General features: G+C 41.8%; 1 protein-coding gene across 1 annotated transcript in view; it reads left to right on the top strand.

Annotated features, from left to right (window-relative positions):
- Positions 1-15,869, top strand: part of PCDH15 (protocadherin related 15) — a 518,357-nt gene that overhangs the window by 48,270 nt on the left and 454,218 nt on the right. The window contains exon 2 of the mRNA XM_031063502.1: positions 4,825-4,902. The gene's annotated coding sequence lies outside the window, so the exon portion shown is untranslated. The remainder of the gene's footprint in view (positions 1-4,824; positions 4,903-15,869) is intronic.

Below are 15,869 nucleotides of genomic sequence, written 5' to 3'. Positions count from 1 at the left end.
AGAAGGACAAGGAGATGCTGGAGAGGGTCCAGCAGGAGCCACAGAGATGATTTGGGGTCTGGAGCATCTCTGATGAGGAGAGGAGCTGGCCCTGGTCAGTCTGGAGAAGGGAAAGCTGAGGGGGATCCCATCAATCCACACAGACATCTCCAGGGGCTGGCAGAGGGTGGCAGTGACAGGATGAGGAGCACTGCTCCATACATCACAAGTTCCACCTCAACATGAGGAAGAACTTTCCATGGATGATGACAGAGCCCTGGAACAGCTGCCTGGGGAGAGTCTCCCTGTCTGGAGACATCCCAAACCCAACTGGACATGTCCCTGTGCCACCTGCTCCAGGTGTCCCTACCTGGCAGGGGGATTAGACTGGGTGATCTCCAGAGGTCCTGCCAGCCCCAGCTGCTCTGGGGTTCTGGGAATATTTACTTTGTGGCCCTGCAGTGGCCTGTGTGTGAGGCAGAGCTGGTGGTGCTCTCTGAGACTGCCCTGCCTCACACAGGGTGGGAATTCCAGGTGATTTTTACCTGCCAGGAGCAGCAACATTAACCCTTGCCTGAGCAGGGACTGGAACACTTTCCTCAGCTGTGACGGTGTTCACAGGGGTTCTTGGATTGGGGAAGAGACAAGGATCTGACTCCATGTTTCAGAAGGCTTGATTTATTATTTTATGATATATATTACATTAAAACTATACTAAAAGAATAGAAGAAAGGATTTCATCAGAAGGCTGGCTAAGAATAGAATAGCAAAGAATCATAACAAAGGTTTGTGGCTGAGCCAGCTGGGCTGTGATTGGCCATTAATTACAAACATCCAACATGGACCAGTCACAGATCCACCTGTTGCATTCCACAGCAGCAGATAATCATTGTTTACATTTTGTTCCTGAGGCCTCTCAGCCTCTCAGGAGGAAAAATCCTAAGGAATGGATTTTTCATGTAAGTCGTCTGCAACACTCAGGTGGTCTCAATGTGCTCTGGGAAATTGTCTTTGCTCCCAAGCATTTCATGCTGAGGACAGTGGGAATTCTTCATAAAGCCCCTCTCACCATGGCCATGCACCTCTCTTTAAGACAGGGCTCATTTTCCAGCTGGCAGGGGGGTCAGAGGGAGCATCAGCACATCCTGGGGTCATCTCTGCATCCTCAGGGCTGGCAGCTCCTGCTGCCAGCATCCTGTAATTAGTGTTTGGGAGCTGAATTATTTAGTGTTCTGTGTTTCATAGCTGCTGAAGGGATGAATTTCATTTGCTGCCTCAGGAGCTGGTTATTCTGTGTCTGAGTAGGTGGATATTCATGGAGAGAGCTCTTCACTCACTGCCCTTGCACAACCCAGATTTGTTTCTCCTATTCAAGAAATAGATTCTCCCTCATGAGGAAGGGAGAACCATGCAAACTGTGTTTAAAGGATGTAAAAAGGGTTGGGTTTTTTTATTGCCTCATCTCATTGGGGAGTGAAAACATTTTTATTATGAAATGCCCCAGTGCCTTATCCCCCCCTCACAATTCCACATCTCCTGGGCTGTTCTGAACAACAGGCTCTTCACAAGTCTGAGATCAATGAAAGAAAGATGTCTGGGATTTTAGTCTTTCACTGATTTGAAGTCTCTCACAGTCACATTAGTTTAAGTAGACACTACAGAAAAGTGAAAAGAAAATCTCTGTGTTAAAGTCACAGATTAACTCTGGATAAAGCATGGGTTTAATTCCAAATCTATTTTATTTCCTACAAGGCCTTAATGTTATTATTTGTAGCTATAAAACCATGGCTGACCTAGAATAGATTATATTTTAATCTCATTAAGAAAAAAAAATCATTATTTATGATCTTGAATTAATTGGGTGATTAGTTTTGTTTTAAACATGACTTAGGTGACTCTACAGTGACTTTACAAGTGAAAGGTGATCCTGCAGTGTGAGGTCTTAGAAAGGTTTAGCAAAAAATGTTCATTTTATTATACAGTTAAAAGTCACTACAAATGCGAAAATTACATGGAACTTATCTAGATCTTGTTTGCTTTTAGCTTGAAACTGTTGGTTTTTTTTAAATGTAGCCTTAGTGTAGCACTGTTGTGGTGAGTTTTGGTTTGGTTTTGGTTGGTTTTTTGTGGTCTGGTTTTTGTGCCCATGGTCAAAACCCCTTTCTTAAAGCACAATAAGGAGAAGCCATTTTAGTAAGTTTATTTGGGTTGTGAATCTCATTATGTGTATTCAGTAGGCTGACTCTTCCCTTTTTATTTGTTTTAGAAAAGAGCAGGGCAGATCTTTATTTTTTTTAGTTTTTCAAAACACAGCCATGTCTGTTAAAATTAATTAGAGTTGAAGGTCAGAGTGTCAGTGCTGCTGGAGTTGTTATGACACATTTTTAGGAGCTGAATCTCAGCAGCATTTAGAATCACAATCAGCAAAATTCAGTGAGAGGAGCTGAGGGAGGATGCTGATTAAACTTCTGCTCATGCTGTTGCCCTTGCACTGATTCAAAACACAAAATCACCCTAAAAAGGGCAATATTGCAATATTTATCCTTTCTATGGGCTGGAGATGAAAAGCCCTGAAGGAAAGCAGATGCTTTTGGAAAAGCTTGAGTCAGGAGTGGGACTGGATCCTCATGGGTCCCTGGCAACCCAGCATTCTGTGATTCCAGACAGAAATTCTCCAAATCACCAAAATAAACAACCAAGCAATCCTTTCATTCACTTCCTTTGGCTTGGAATTAAATCCCTGCTGATTTATGAGCACAAAGAAGGTCAGCAGATCAGGAAGGGGCTGGAAGATTGAATTTGAATTTCTCTGATCTCTGAGAGCCCTTGCCTCACCTGAGACCACCCTGCTCTTTTCCTTGTCCAGAAAATCCTTCCTTTTTTCCTCTGTCAAGGACACCAATGAACAAATTGGAAAATCTGAGTTGAGCTAATAATACATGAAAGAAGTTAAAGAATTTTGGCTAATCAAGACAATGTATTTAAATCTTTTATTGCTGAAAGTTAATCTGGTGAGCCTTTATAGGTTTTTGAGCTGGAATGGCAACTGAAAATGAATCATTTTGTATTACAGAGTGTTTCCATGTGGTTGGGAATGGCACAATGCTGCAAGAGCTGTACCGATTCCAGACTTGCTATTTATTTAACATTTGTTTAAAAAATTAGTTTTCTATCAGGAATTAAAAGGATTGCATTAAAATTAGAGATGATTAGGTGAACTGTTATGCCAGTTATGGGAAATTTAAAAATAGCTTCGGGTATAATGAGCAACTTCATTATATTAATGCAAAATATTTTCCTATCATTAAAAAAGTAAAGAACGCTCCAAATGTTAGTTTAGCTCCTGGGGAAAAAAAAAATCAAAATCTTACTCTTTTTTTAGAGCTATTGCTTTGTTTTAAAATGAACTGTTCCCTACAAAGTATTTTCAGAGCATTTCACTGATCTCAGAGAAAATACTCTAAAAAATCATCATCCATCTTGAAGGGAAATAACCATTTAGTTATTTTCAGTCTCTTCCCTCACCACATAATATTAATTTATTAATTGTCAGAAGCAGCTACAAAGCAGTGCTGCTGCACTGCTCCTGCTAATTTTGATTTCCTCAGGAAATGCATTGTTGTTCTCACTTGGACAAAAACCAAAATATGCTTGCTGGAAATAGCTCTGAGATGCACAGATGAGAGGGATTGTCATGGGAACGTTTCATCAGCCATGGCCAGCAGCTCCTGATCCTGCTGTAGTTTCCCTGTGTGCTCTGGGAGAATTCCTTCCCTCCCCGCCCTTCCCAAAGGCAGGAGAGTGAAGCTGTGTCTGACCAGGGGAAACAAGGCCACACACAAAAATAAATAATCTTTTCTTTGGTGGGGTGAGATTGCTTTGTGCCCGAGCACAGACATGCTGAAATCTGCTTTTTGTTCTTATTTTTTTGCCTCTAATATTCCATGGGGACTCCTCAGGAGCAAAGGGCCACCACCAAGTATTCAGGAGGGATTTTGGTGTCATCAAAACTCATTTCCTACCTTGAGTGTTTGCTCACAGCCAGGTCCCCACTACAGGTTTATAAACTTATTTAAGGTTTGTGCAAAAGCAAAAGAAACTTTGCTTCTTGTTCCTTCCTCAGCCTGGTTATAAATGCAGCCAGGGCCCTTCAGGGAGAGTGTCAGGATGTTCCTGCCTTTAAAACTAGGAAAAAGCCTAGGAAAAGCCAAATTAATAAAGATCTTTGGCCCTTGAATTTCTCCTAATTCTAAGTTTTAGAGAGCTTTAGTCACATACCTGCTTGTGCTGTGTGCTTTGCCTCGTCCAAACTCAGTTAGTACAGCATTAAATATTGTCTGTGTGCTTATGAATGTATAGAATAATGGGAGAAATAGAATTATGACAGTGATCCATGGATGTATTTTGGAAATCATACACAAGCACAAGGAACCATCAATCTAGTCCTGCAACAGTTTTCAAATTTATTGTGCTTGTGTAGTGAAAATTTGAAATGAACTCATGTATTTTAAATCACCGTGTTTGGCACAGCTGGGCTTGTTTTGTTGGTGGTGTGGTCAAATGACCTCAGAAAATACTTATTTTGAAGTATATTCCCTCTTGCTGAAATCAAGGCTGTTACTTGAAGGATAGGTAGGAGAATACACTCAAAGGCATTAGTTATAAATCAAACCAATCCTTTCTCTGCCAAGCCTTGATTTATGCACCTCAAATTAACTTTTCCAAACTTGCTGTAATTTATCTCAAACACGGCGCTTCTCAAAAAAAGGGAAATGAAACGTATTTGTGCTGTGCACTCAAGGTAAAATTTCTGAGTCAGTATTAATCAGGAGCAATGTGTTCCAGGATGAAGGGAACGTAATTCAGCACATTCCTTTGGAGCAGCAGTTGTTCTCCTGGCTGACAGAGGGACCAGAAAAAATGGTAAGGAAACTTCTTCTTTTAACTGGAAAGTGTGTCTTCAGTTGTCTCCCTCTCTCTTTTTTCTCTTTATTTCTAATTCATTCCATTAATAATCCAAAAATGCATATTGGGAGTTGTGATGGTGAAGCGTTGAACAGATAAAACAGGTGAAGATTAAATTGTTTAACTGGAATTGTGCAACAGCAAAGAAAGTGTGATGGTTTATTACCTCCAGAGGTATAACTAATGTGTCATTTCTGCTGTTCTGCATGTACAAAAAATAGTTCTGGGGTCTGGGATAGATTTATTATTCTCCATTGATTGCCTCATTCTGTAGCAGGACGTTTCTGGCAGTAAAGCAGCAGAACTGTCACATCCATCATGATGTGTCGGAGATGTGTCAGGGCTGGGGCTCTTTTTTGAACTTTACTGCTCCTGAAAAATGTAGCTGAGCATTATAGGCAGAAGTCTGACATTTCCAAGATGAAAATCAATCTTTTTTTATGTGGTGATTCTCAAAGCAGACTTGAGCTTTGATTGCACAAGAGGTGGTTTCACACGTTGGGGGATACAACAGGGACACCAAATAATTTGGGTAACAGATCTGGCAGGTGTTCTGTAATGAATATAAATTGGAGAAATGATCATAGAAAAGATACTTAAGTCAAGATGGCACAGCAAACATTGATCTGCTGCTGTCACAGCTGGGAACCTGAACGTGTTTCTTTTTGGTTCGTGTATTTTCTTGTATTTCTCTTTAAAGCTGTGGGGATTAACCAGGTAAATACAGCATACTGTGAATTTATATCTCATATTATACCATATTTAGTGAGGGGAAAGAAAGAAGAATTGTTAAAATAATTGCTAAAAGCATGAGAAGCAATGAGAGGTCCTAATGTACAGGAAGGGAGGGCAGATGAAACACTTTGGGCTTTAAAATGAATGCTAAAAAAAAAGGTGCAAGTAATCTGTGTAATTGTAAATACCTTGGAAAAAGAAAAGTCATTGTGTCAGAGCTCCAGGGGCTCAGCACCTGGGCACTATGGTGCTATTAGAGACAAAAAAGGATATTTTTGTGCTGGTGGCTGTGACTAGAGGCAGAAACCTCAGGAGAAGGGCACCACAGAGCCACAAACAGCCAGACAAGCAGAAATTTTTAGATGCTGGGAGTGTGACGATAAAATATTTTGATGTTGGTTTGTTTCCCAGGGAAGATGTTTGGAAGTAATGAGCAGAGCAGTCTTGTTTTCTCATATTCTTTATTCAAGGAAATATCTAAAGAAATAAGATGATGGTGTCATACTCAGTTGTCCCCTTCCAACAGGAAGGAGCATGGAAATTCCATGTAGTAGCCACTTTCAAAGATCAGTTCATCAGTAGCTATTGAAATCAGGAGGTTTCAGCTTGGTTGTTTGTCAATTTAGCCACTCAAGTGTGGGCTGATTTTCCCCACAAATAATGCCCTGTCAGCCACAAGCCACTGACTCAATTTTGTTAAGGAGTTTAGCAAGGCATGAAATGCATAATTAGGGGAGGAACAGTTTCATCCCTTGGAGTTTCTAACAATTATTTAATTTAGGACAAACAACCAAAGTCCCTAGAGCACATGAGTAGTCTGAAGTTTAAACAAGATGACAGCTTAGATGGATCAATAATTTCTCATCCCTACAGTTACTAATAATAAGGTGAAGAGAGAAATATTGGCTATTTCCAAGCTAAAGGCACAGAGAGGAGCAAATCCACTCCACTCCAGAGTGGACTCCATTAACACAAATTGCCTTAGCCCATTAAGCTTCAGCACTGAGCTGCTTTAAGTTTTGTTTCTAGAAGTCTGGAAGCCAAGGAATTAAACCCCACCTGAGTTCTAAAAGCATGTCGTCTGAGCCTTAATAGAATGACACTTTGTTCTTACTTCTGTGTCTCCAGTCATGCAGGAAATTAGAGGACTGGCTTCTTCCTGCAGACTTTGGGTTTCAGGCTTCAGGCTCAATTTGGCAGTTTATATTGCTCAAATTGGCTTGTAAATGAGATATTTGTTTCTAAAGTATGACTGATATCAACTTGCTTACAAATACTTACACCGTGGGCATGCCTCTCATTTGATTCTGTAATTATATGATGGTTTTTCTTGTCAAGAGAGCTCGGAAACTTAATATTGATTTATGTTCCTGAGTTTCTGAAACTGCAATGTGTCATTGTTGAGCATAATTTAGAGTGGCCTTTTTTTCCTCCCCTCTAATCTTGTACGTGCCAAGCTTGAGCTCATTTGGGCCTGGAATGATCTCAAAAATCATTTAACCCTTGTGGGGGTGTGGTGACAGCGGCATGGATGATGATGATGATGTCATTGAGGTGTCTGATTTCTTTATGGTTATCTGAAATGATATTTTCAGTCAAGGCTTTGAATAAATGAGAATTATTAACATTCCAGTCTCTTGGGTGTCCTGGGGGGCTTTATCTTCTCCTGGCACAGCAGGAGGTGGACATGGATGCTCTGCTTGCCTGTGTCCCAAAGTCAGCCAGACCTTGAAGGGAGGTGTCAGTGCCTTCTCAGTAAAGTGAGTTCCTCAATGATGCCCAAAATGTTCTTAAAATTAAAATTTAAAAATGGCAGGTTTTGATGGAATAGAACCTCAAATGATCAGTCTGTCTTGATGAGCTAGGGAAAAGAAAAAAGGTAAAAAATCAAAAAATCAAGGGACTATCTTCCAACCCAATCCATTCTGGGACTCTATAATTCCATGATTAGTAGATTCTGTGTTGAAATAATACATTAAGGGGCAACTACATTTAAGGAACACAGTGGGATGTTTGTTTTCTGTCAGGCTTTTCCCTTGTATTTGCATTCCAGACCATCTATAGAGCCCAGGCAAACTTAAGTCTGTGCCCTAAAATCTCTGTTGAAACCACTGCATCACAATTCCCCCGTTCAAAGGAGACTGCCATTGAGCTGATATATTTAACATGCAGATAAATAAATGCACAAACCCAGTCCATATTTTCAATTCATTTTCATAGCAAAACTAAAGTCATGATGGCGAGAATTGATTTCAGCTTTTGCATTAATAAATTGATGGGAATATTTTGAACATCAAATATTCCTGGAATTTGTTCTGAAGCATGATGGTTTGAAAGACAGTTTTTGGGATGTGGAAATGAATTTTTGACACATGTGGACATTGTGATCAGAGCTCTCAGTTTCCCAGGATGAAATGAAAATGAGGAGCTGATGTGGATCAGGTGGACTCTCTGTCATGGATACTTCCAGTCCCTGACCTGGGATCACACAAGAAAAAGTGGGATGTGGGAGTTTGGGCTATTTGATGTAGGAATTTGGCTATTTGGAAGTGTGGGATGTAGGCAGGAGTTTGGGTTGTTTGGTTTCATTTGCATTGGGAGATTTTTTTGGTTAGCTCAGTGTTAACCATTCACATTTATTCAGCTCAGTATGAAGCGTTGAGGTTTCAGGACTGCTGTGCTCACCCCACAAAGTTTCTTGAGCTGGGAGAGGATAATTCCTGTCAGCTGGAAGGTTTGAGTGGCTCAAACAACACAACTGCTCTGAGGGCTGCTTGCTGGTGGGATTGAGGGCAGGGGTGGATTGCAGTTTTAAGAGGAACATCACAAGTGAGAAGGAATCCTGGTGAGGTGGGCAAAGCTCATGGAGTATTCCCAACCTCCTCCTCATGGGGACAACCCTGGGAAAGAAAAATTGTTAAAATAACTGCTAAAAGCATGAGAAGCAATGAGAGGTCCTAATGTCCAGGTAGAGAGGGCAGATGAAACACTTTGGGCTTTAAAATGAATGCTAAAAAAAGAGGTGCAAGCAATCTGTGTAGTTGTAAATACCTTGGAAAGAAAGAAAAGTCATTGTGTCACAGCTCCAGGGGCTGGGCACTATGGTGTTATTAGAGACAAAAAAGGGCGTTTTTGTGCTCGTGGCTGTGTCTAGAGGCAGCAGAAACCTCAGGAGAAGGGCACCACAGAGCCACAAACGAACGGACAAGCAGAAATTTTTAGATGCTGGGAGTGTGATGATAAAATATGATGTTTGGGTTTGATGTTGGGTTGTTTCCCAGGGGAGATGTTTGGAAGTAATGAGCAGAGCAGTCTTGTTTTCTCATGTTCTTTACTCAGGGAACTATCTAAAGGAATGAGATGATGGTGTGATGCTCAGTTGTCCCCTTCCAAGAGGAAGGAGCATGGAAATTCCATGTAGTAACCACTTTCAAAGATCAGCCCTGGGTCTCTCAACCCTGGGACTGTTCATTTATTTGCTATTTCACGAGTGGAGCAGCATTTCTGTTCCTTCACAGCCTGACTGGTGTCAGAGAGGGGTGTTTGTCATCAAGTTTTGTCCTTGTGGAGGGAGCCAAATTGGTGCATTGGTCAGAGGGGCACGTAGCTGAGGGGAAGTGTTCTGCTGAGCAGCTTTGGCCAGATAAAACAGACCTCCTGCTGGAGTGCTAGCCTTGTGCAATGTTCCTTCCTAGCTGTTCACAGGTGGGAAGTGCAGGATGTACACCAGCAGTGATATCTGTTCAGTTTTTCTACCTAAACCCCCCTCCCGGACGTGCCTTTAATTCTGAACTGTCTCCATCTGTGATAAAATCACGTTAATTGCTCATATTTCTGTGTTCACTTTGCTCTGAAACAGAATAAATTTTCTTTGTGCCATGGCACAGCATTCTGGAACAAACAGAAATCCAGGATGTGTAGAGTTTGTGTCATCACAGGAGATCTTTGAAGCACAGGCCGAAGCAGCAGAAGTGTTCTGCACTCACTGGGGGTGCATTTGTGCCTTGAGGATTGCAAAGAGAGGATGTTTTCCCATCCTGCACTGACAGAATTGCTGGCAGAAATATGTAGGGTGGGTCAGGTGTCTCTTCAGTGATGCTGTCACCATTTAAGTTCATTTAGGAGGCAGTGTGAGCCAGCGGGGGCCCCTTGCTACCTGCTGTAAACAAGGGGGAGTGTTGGGTTTTCTTTCACCTGCCCACAACAGCTTTTCTGCAGCAGCACCATCCAAATGCCTTCATATATGTGTCCATGGAGTGGTTTTGGAGCTGTTTACACTTCCAAAACACACTATCAGAGGTGTGGAGGAAGGGAAGGGGTTCTGTTGCCCCCAGTGCTGTTTTGGGACAGAAGGGGTGGATTGTGAAGAACAACCCAAAGCTTCCATGGTGTCATTTGCCTGTTCTTGGAGAAAATTTGTGTGGGGCACTTGATTGTGGACCTAGAAGGCCAATGGGGTGGCCATGGGGTGGCCACAGGCCCAGGGCAGGGCCCTGCTGAGGGACCCCAAGGGCTGTGTCCAGTTCTGGGTCCCCAATGCAGGAAGGACCTGGAAGGGCTGGAGCGTGTCCAGGGCAGGGAACAGAGCTGGGGAAGGGGCTGGAGCCCCAGGAGGGGCTGAGGGAGCTGGCAAGGGGCTCAGCCTGGAGCAAAGGAGGCTCAGGGGGACCTTGTGGCTCTGCACAACTCCCTGCCAGGAGGGGACAGCCAGGGGGGGTCGGGCTGTGCTGCCAGGGAACAGGGACAGGACAAGGGGAAAGGGCCTCAAGCTGGGCCAGGGGAGGCTCAGCTTGGCCAGCAGCAGGAGTTTCTGCATGGAAAGGGTGCTCAGGCCTTGGCAGGGGCTGCCCAGGGAGCTTTGCAGTGCCCAGCCCTGCAGGTGTCCCAGGAAGGGCTGGAGGTGGCACTCAGTGCTCTGGGCTGGGGACAAGGTGGGCACTGTGCCCACAGGGAGGGATTTTCCAGCCTCACTGGTTTTTGACTCTACAGCAGGGCTTCTGTGGCAATGAGGAGCTTGGTTTTCACAAGTGAAAACAAATAATGTGTTTTCAAAAGCCAAAAATAGTTCCAGATGTGGGCTCAGTATTAAAATCCTGAAATGTGTTTTCCTGTTCCTTCAATGCAGAGAAGCTTCCGCCTTTTGATGGCGCCTTTACATCTTAATAATTTCTGAATTTTACTTGAGTTTTTCTTCAAGAACAAGTTGGATGGGGCCCTGAGCAACCTGTTCTAGACATTGACATCCCTGCTTCTGGCAGGGAGGTGGAATAGGAGATTTTTCAGGTGCTTTCCAACCCATTCCAGGATTCTATGATTCTAGTCTAGTGTTCCATCTTACCAGAGAATAGCTGGTGAGTCAGAGGTAAATATTGCCAAGCATTCCATATGCCACAGTGGAATAATTTATGCTCAAAACAGGCTTGTGGATAGATAAAGATCTCATTTTTGAAGTCACAGCTCCTTCTCTCAGTAAATTGGGGGGTGAAGGGGGGTGTAAATCCCCAGCTGGAGAAACAGGTTGTGCAATTTGCTTGGGTTTGGGGGGCATTGCTGCATAGACAGCTCTGCCCACACAGTCACTGACTGGTGCCATGGAGTAGCAGATACACTTTTCCATCTCTTTTCTTAACCCAACAGATTTGTGTTATCAAACCTATTTAAAAAAATGTCTTGTCCCTAATGTTAATGAATGTTTCTGATTCCTTCAAGGTTACAAGGACATGGTTTCAAAGTATGAATCAGTCTGTTGAGGGTTGTCTCAAAATTGGATGGAGATTTTGTCTGTTTTGAAATTCAAAAATCTCTTAAATTTGTCTAAATTTATATATTAAATATATATGTGTATTTAGCATTAATGTTATTAAATATATTTGCTTAATATATTTTGCATAGAGAGTTTAAATATTGACTGACCAAATACACCCTCAGACTCCCTGCCATGGTATCTTAGAGAAGACTAACTTAAAACTTCATTTAGTCCCAGTTTTTATAAAGGATGAAAAGAAAAACAGCTTTTTCTGTGCCTGATGTGAAATTCCCTGCATTGCCTCAGCTTGAGGTTTACTGATTTCCACATCTGTGATGTCAGGGCTGGAGACAGGCACCTCATCCCAACAGTCCTGCAGCATTGTGACACCAGGGAAGGTTCAAATCAGATATTAGGGGAAAATACTGGAATCCAAAATGCAGGGAACTCTCAGAACTTTGGGCCTGGAAGCCAAAACTTAGAATTAAATACAGGATTTGAGACCTTGAAAAAGGCTCCCAAACTTAGGCACTAGAAGTGAGAATGTGGATTTATAGTTTAAAGCAGAGACATGTTAAGCTAAGTAGAGGAAAGTTTAGAGTTTTAGAGTTAAAGATAGAGGAAAAAAAATAATTTCAGAGGTAAACAAGGGGTTTAGAATGCAGTACTGGAGGTTTGTGTGTCATAACAGTATTGGCTAAGAAAGCTTACATGTAGCACGAGTCCATAAGATGAAATATTTAAGGATTGGATCAAAAACATAAATATCCTTGTTGGCAGTGTTTTATTGGTCAATAAATCCTTAAAAGGTCTGGTAACCAAGGGTCTTGTGACCTTCTGAACCATGCTGTAACAATGTGAGCCCAACTCACCCTTCCTGCTTATGTAGAAGATACGTAAAATAAATCACAGCATCAAAAACAATTCAGTGGTCCCATCTTGAATTCCTTCTAAAATTCCCCACAAGTGAATTATCAGCAAAAAAACTCACTGGAAGGGAGTGGTGAGGCACTGGAATGAGTTGTCCAGGAAGGTGGTGGAGTCACCATCTCTGGAAGTGTTCTGAAATTTTCTGGCTGTGGCCCTTGGGATGTGGTTTAGGGGTGATGCTGGTGGTGCTGGGGAGCAGCTGATGGCCTTGAAGATCTCTCCCAGCCTGGATGACTCTGGGATTCTGGAAGCCATGGCATGAACTTGTCAGGTTTAATTTGGGTTAATTTCTTCAGCTCCCAGGAGATCTGCTGTGTGTCTGGGTGGCTCTGCTGGTGCCAGACTGATTTCCACACTCAGACAAGGAAAAGTTACAAATTGCAGTGTAAATCCTGAGCAGCTACTGAATCTGTACAGCTCCCAGATGATCCCAGTGATCAGGCCACTAGAAATACTGGGTAAGCAAGCTTTTCCTTCAGTTTCTCAGGCAGCCAAGTGATTGTGCCAAGCAAAGCAATGTTTTTAGGAGCGTGATTTCTCAAGGGCTCTAATTGCTGTGTGCTGAGCAAGGGGGATATTGGATGTAATGCTAAGACTGCTTATTTATAAATTAATGTTATCTATTCAAAATTAGTGTTGAAGAGGGCTGATTGCCATTCCAGTCAGTGGTAATATGTTCCTTGAGAAGTCGTTAGTCATACTTTAGTTTTTCATTAAGTTGCTTATTTTGGTGTGGTTTTTTTTCTTTCCCCAAGTGAAAAATTTTCTTCATATTTGAAGTTCAGCTTCCCCTGAGTTTAACCAATGACCCAATGCTTTGTGTGTTAAGCATTGGAATGAGCTGCCCAGGGCAGTCCTGGAGTCATCATCCTGGAAAAGCTCAAAAACTGAGAGGATGGGGTTTTTTCTGGTGTGGTTTAGTGGCTGTGATGGGATTTGGTGGAAGGCTGGACTGGATGATCCTGGAGGTCTTTTCCAGCCTTATTGATTCAATCATTGCATGGCTGTGGCAGCACTTGAGGGGATTTTAGAGCTGTTAGGTTTTCTGTTTGCGTTTCTTTCCTTCCCTTGCAGTGCAGACACAAAGCTGAGGCAAAGCCCAGCCTAAAGTGGATCACTCAGTCTTCTTCCTGACAAAAGGGTGAAGAGAGCATAGCAGGAAAAAAGGCCTTGCTGCACTCATATCTTCTGAAGCTGCTGCTTCTCTTCAAACTGGAATGTTTTCTATTTAAATATTTCTTTTCATTGCTTGTGGTCACTGCAGCTCTCCTTACATGGGGGCATTCACCAGGATGAATCACGAAAGCTCAAACTACTTTAAAGTAGATTATCTACTTGTGCTGTGGAGAAAAAATACCCATCTTTAATCAAATTACACATTATCTTTTGTTGCAGGCAAGTAGCTCCTCAGAAGAGATAGAGGTTGGAAAGATTATTAAAAAAAAACTATTCAGCTGCAGTCCATGGTCATGTTTAAGACCAGGCTGTGGTTCAGAGCCCAGTAAATCTTGACTCTCATCCTGTTAAACCTGGCAGCAGTTGGATTTACACTTCCCAAGATCAGGAAAAAATTAATTCAGAGAGAAGTAATGGTGTACATCCATATATTATGTCACATATATTATATTATATCCTGTATATTATATTAAAAATGTGATAGCAGGGAGAAGAAGAGCAAGCATGTGGTGGTGTATGAGCACAGAGACTGAAGCAAGTATGAAATAATGGAAATTATGAAAACAGACAAAATCCATCCTAAAAACAAAAAAAAAGCAGTGCTGGAAATTAGGTTACCAGCATTGCCTTGATTCACTGAGTTGCCCGTGGTCAAAACATTCAAGTCCAATATTTAACCACCTAAAACTGGACATAAATGAAAGAAATACCTGATACCTAGCTAGCAATTTTATTTTTCTCTAAGTGCAACCAATGCAACCTAAAGTCTTTTAACCCCAAGGTGTTTTCTATTGAAACACGTGGGCAGGGATGTTCAAGTGCAAGTAACTTCCATCAGTGTGTGGGTAGAGAGAATTCCCTGCCAATTGCTCTTAACCAGGCAGGGGTTTAATACTCTATTAAGGGATGAAATGAAAGTGCAGGAGAACACCTGAAAAAACCACAGATGGCTGCCAGAGAGAAGCAGATATATGTCTAAGTGTCAACTATTTCCTGCAGGTTTCCCGGAGGTGAGATGGAGATGGACACATCTGTAGCTCATGTGTGGCAGTTTGGGGCAGAATCAGGGCACTAAAGGCAGGGAACTCCCTTCTCCTGCTGCACAGTTTTCCTAAAAACCCTCTAGGTTGTGATCTGGTAGGGAAAAAATGGTCAAGGAATGGAATATGTTCCTTTTTTGTATGAGTTTTCCCAAATTGTCTTGGTTAACAAATCAAGGACTGTGTGTGTGTTGATTTTTAAAGAGAGAAACTCTTTGCCTCCTTGAGGCTGAAACTCTGGGGTCAGGTGGAAAATGGAGCTCCTGTCACTGAGGCTGTTTTGTTTCAGTGTAGATATTGAAATATAAGAGACCAACTTTGCAACATAAAATTATCAGGTTAATCTGTCAATTAGACAAGTGGAGTGCCCATCCCTGGAGGTGTCCAAGAAAGGTGTGGACAGGGCACTCAGTGCTCTAGGCTGGTGACAAGGACTCCACTGGAGTCCTTTTTCAACCTAAATAATTCCATTATTCTGAATCCATTTGCTGCTCCTTCTCCTTTTAAAATTTTTTAACAATGTAATTTATTTCTGGAATATTTATTTTATAAAATCTGTGCACATTTTCCTTTATCATCTCCTGGCATTTAACAAATTACATGGGGTATAGACACCACTTAGCTCCTCACAAAATTGGAGCTATTTTAGGGTATTTTGGTTATTAAAGAGCTCTGGTTTGGAGGAAATACAATGATTACAGAAGCCTCTGATGTTTCAAGGAAATGAAAGTACAATATGAGCAGTCTTTTCTGATAAAGCTGGAAAATGACTCAAAATGGTTTGAGCCAGAAATGTATAAAAATGACAAGATTTTCTGGGGCTTGTGATTTTGGTGGCCTCTCTTTATCTGATGTTATTTGGTGTGACAGTTGGTGTGTCCCTGTGTCATGTAATCATCTTGTGGCATTTATTTATTCATTTGAAATAGAAGCATTTTTCAGGATTTATAATCTGTCACGTTTTAAATCCAATAATGCTCTTTATTTACCCCTGGGTTTCTATGTCTTCATGCCACTCAATTTTTGTCTCTGATTGCCTCATCACCTCAGATGTGTGAAGTTTTCAGTCTTGAAGAGAGAGAACTTTTGACCATGAGCTATAATTTACTGGGCAAAAGTTCTGGAAAAAAAATCTCTCATCCTCAATTCTGTAATCAAGGCCTGTATTTTACTAAATCACACACTCAAGTACAAACATGCAAAAATAACTGTGTGTAACAGATTGATGAGTGTGTTAAATGAAAGATTTTAGCTGTAATTGTGTCCAAAAGACTTTTTGATAATGAGTTCTTGGTTAC

The sequence above is a fragment of the Geospiza fortis genome, unplaced genomic scaffold (genome assembly GCF_000277835.1).
Source record: "Geospiza fortis unplaced genomic scaffold, GeoFor_1.0 scaffold284, whole genome shotgun sequence".
In the NCBI taxonomy this organism is placed as follows: domain Eukaryota; kingdom Metazoa; phylum Chordata; class Aves; order Passeriformes; family Thraupidae; genus Geospiza; species Geospiza fortis.
The sequence above is the reverse complement of the archived record's forward strand: the minus strand, read 5'-3'. Positions and strand labels throughout refer to the sequence as shown.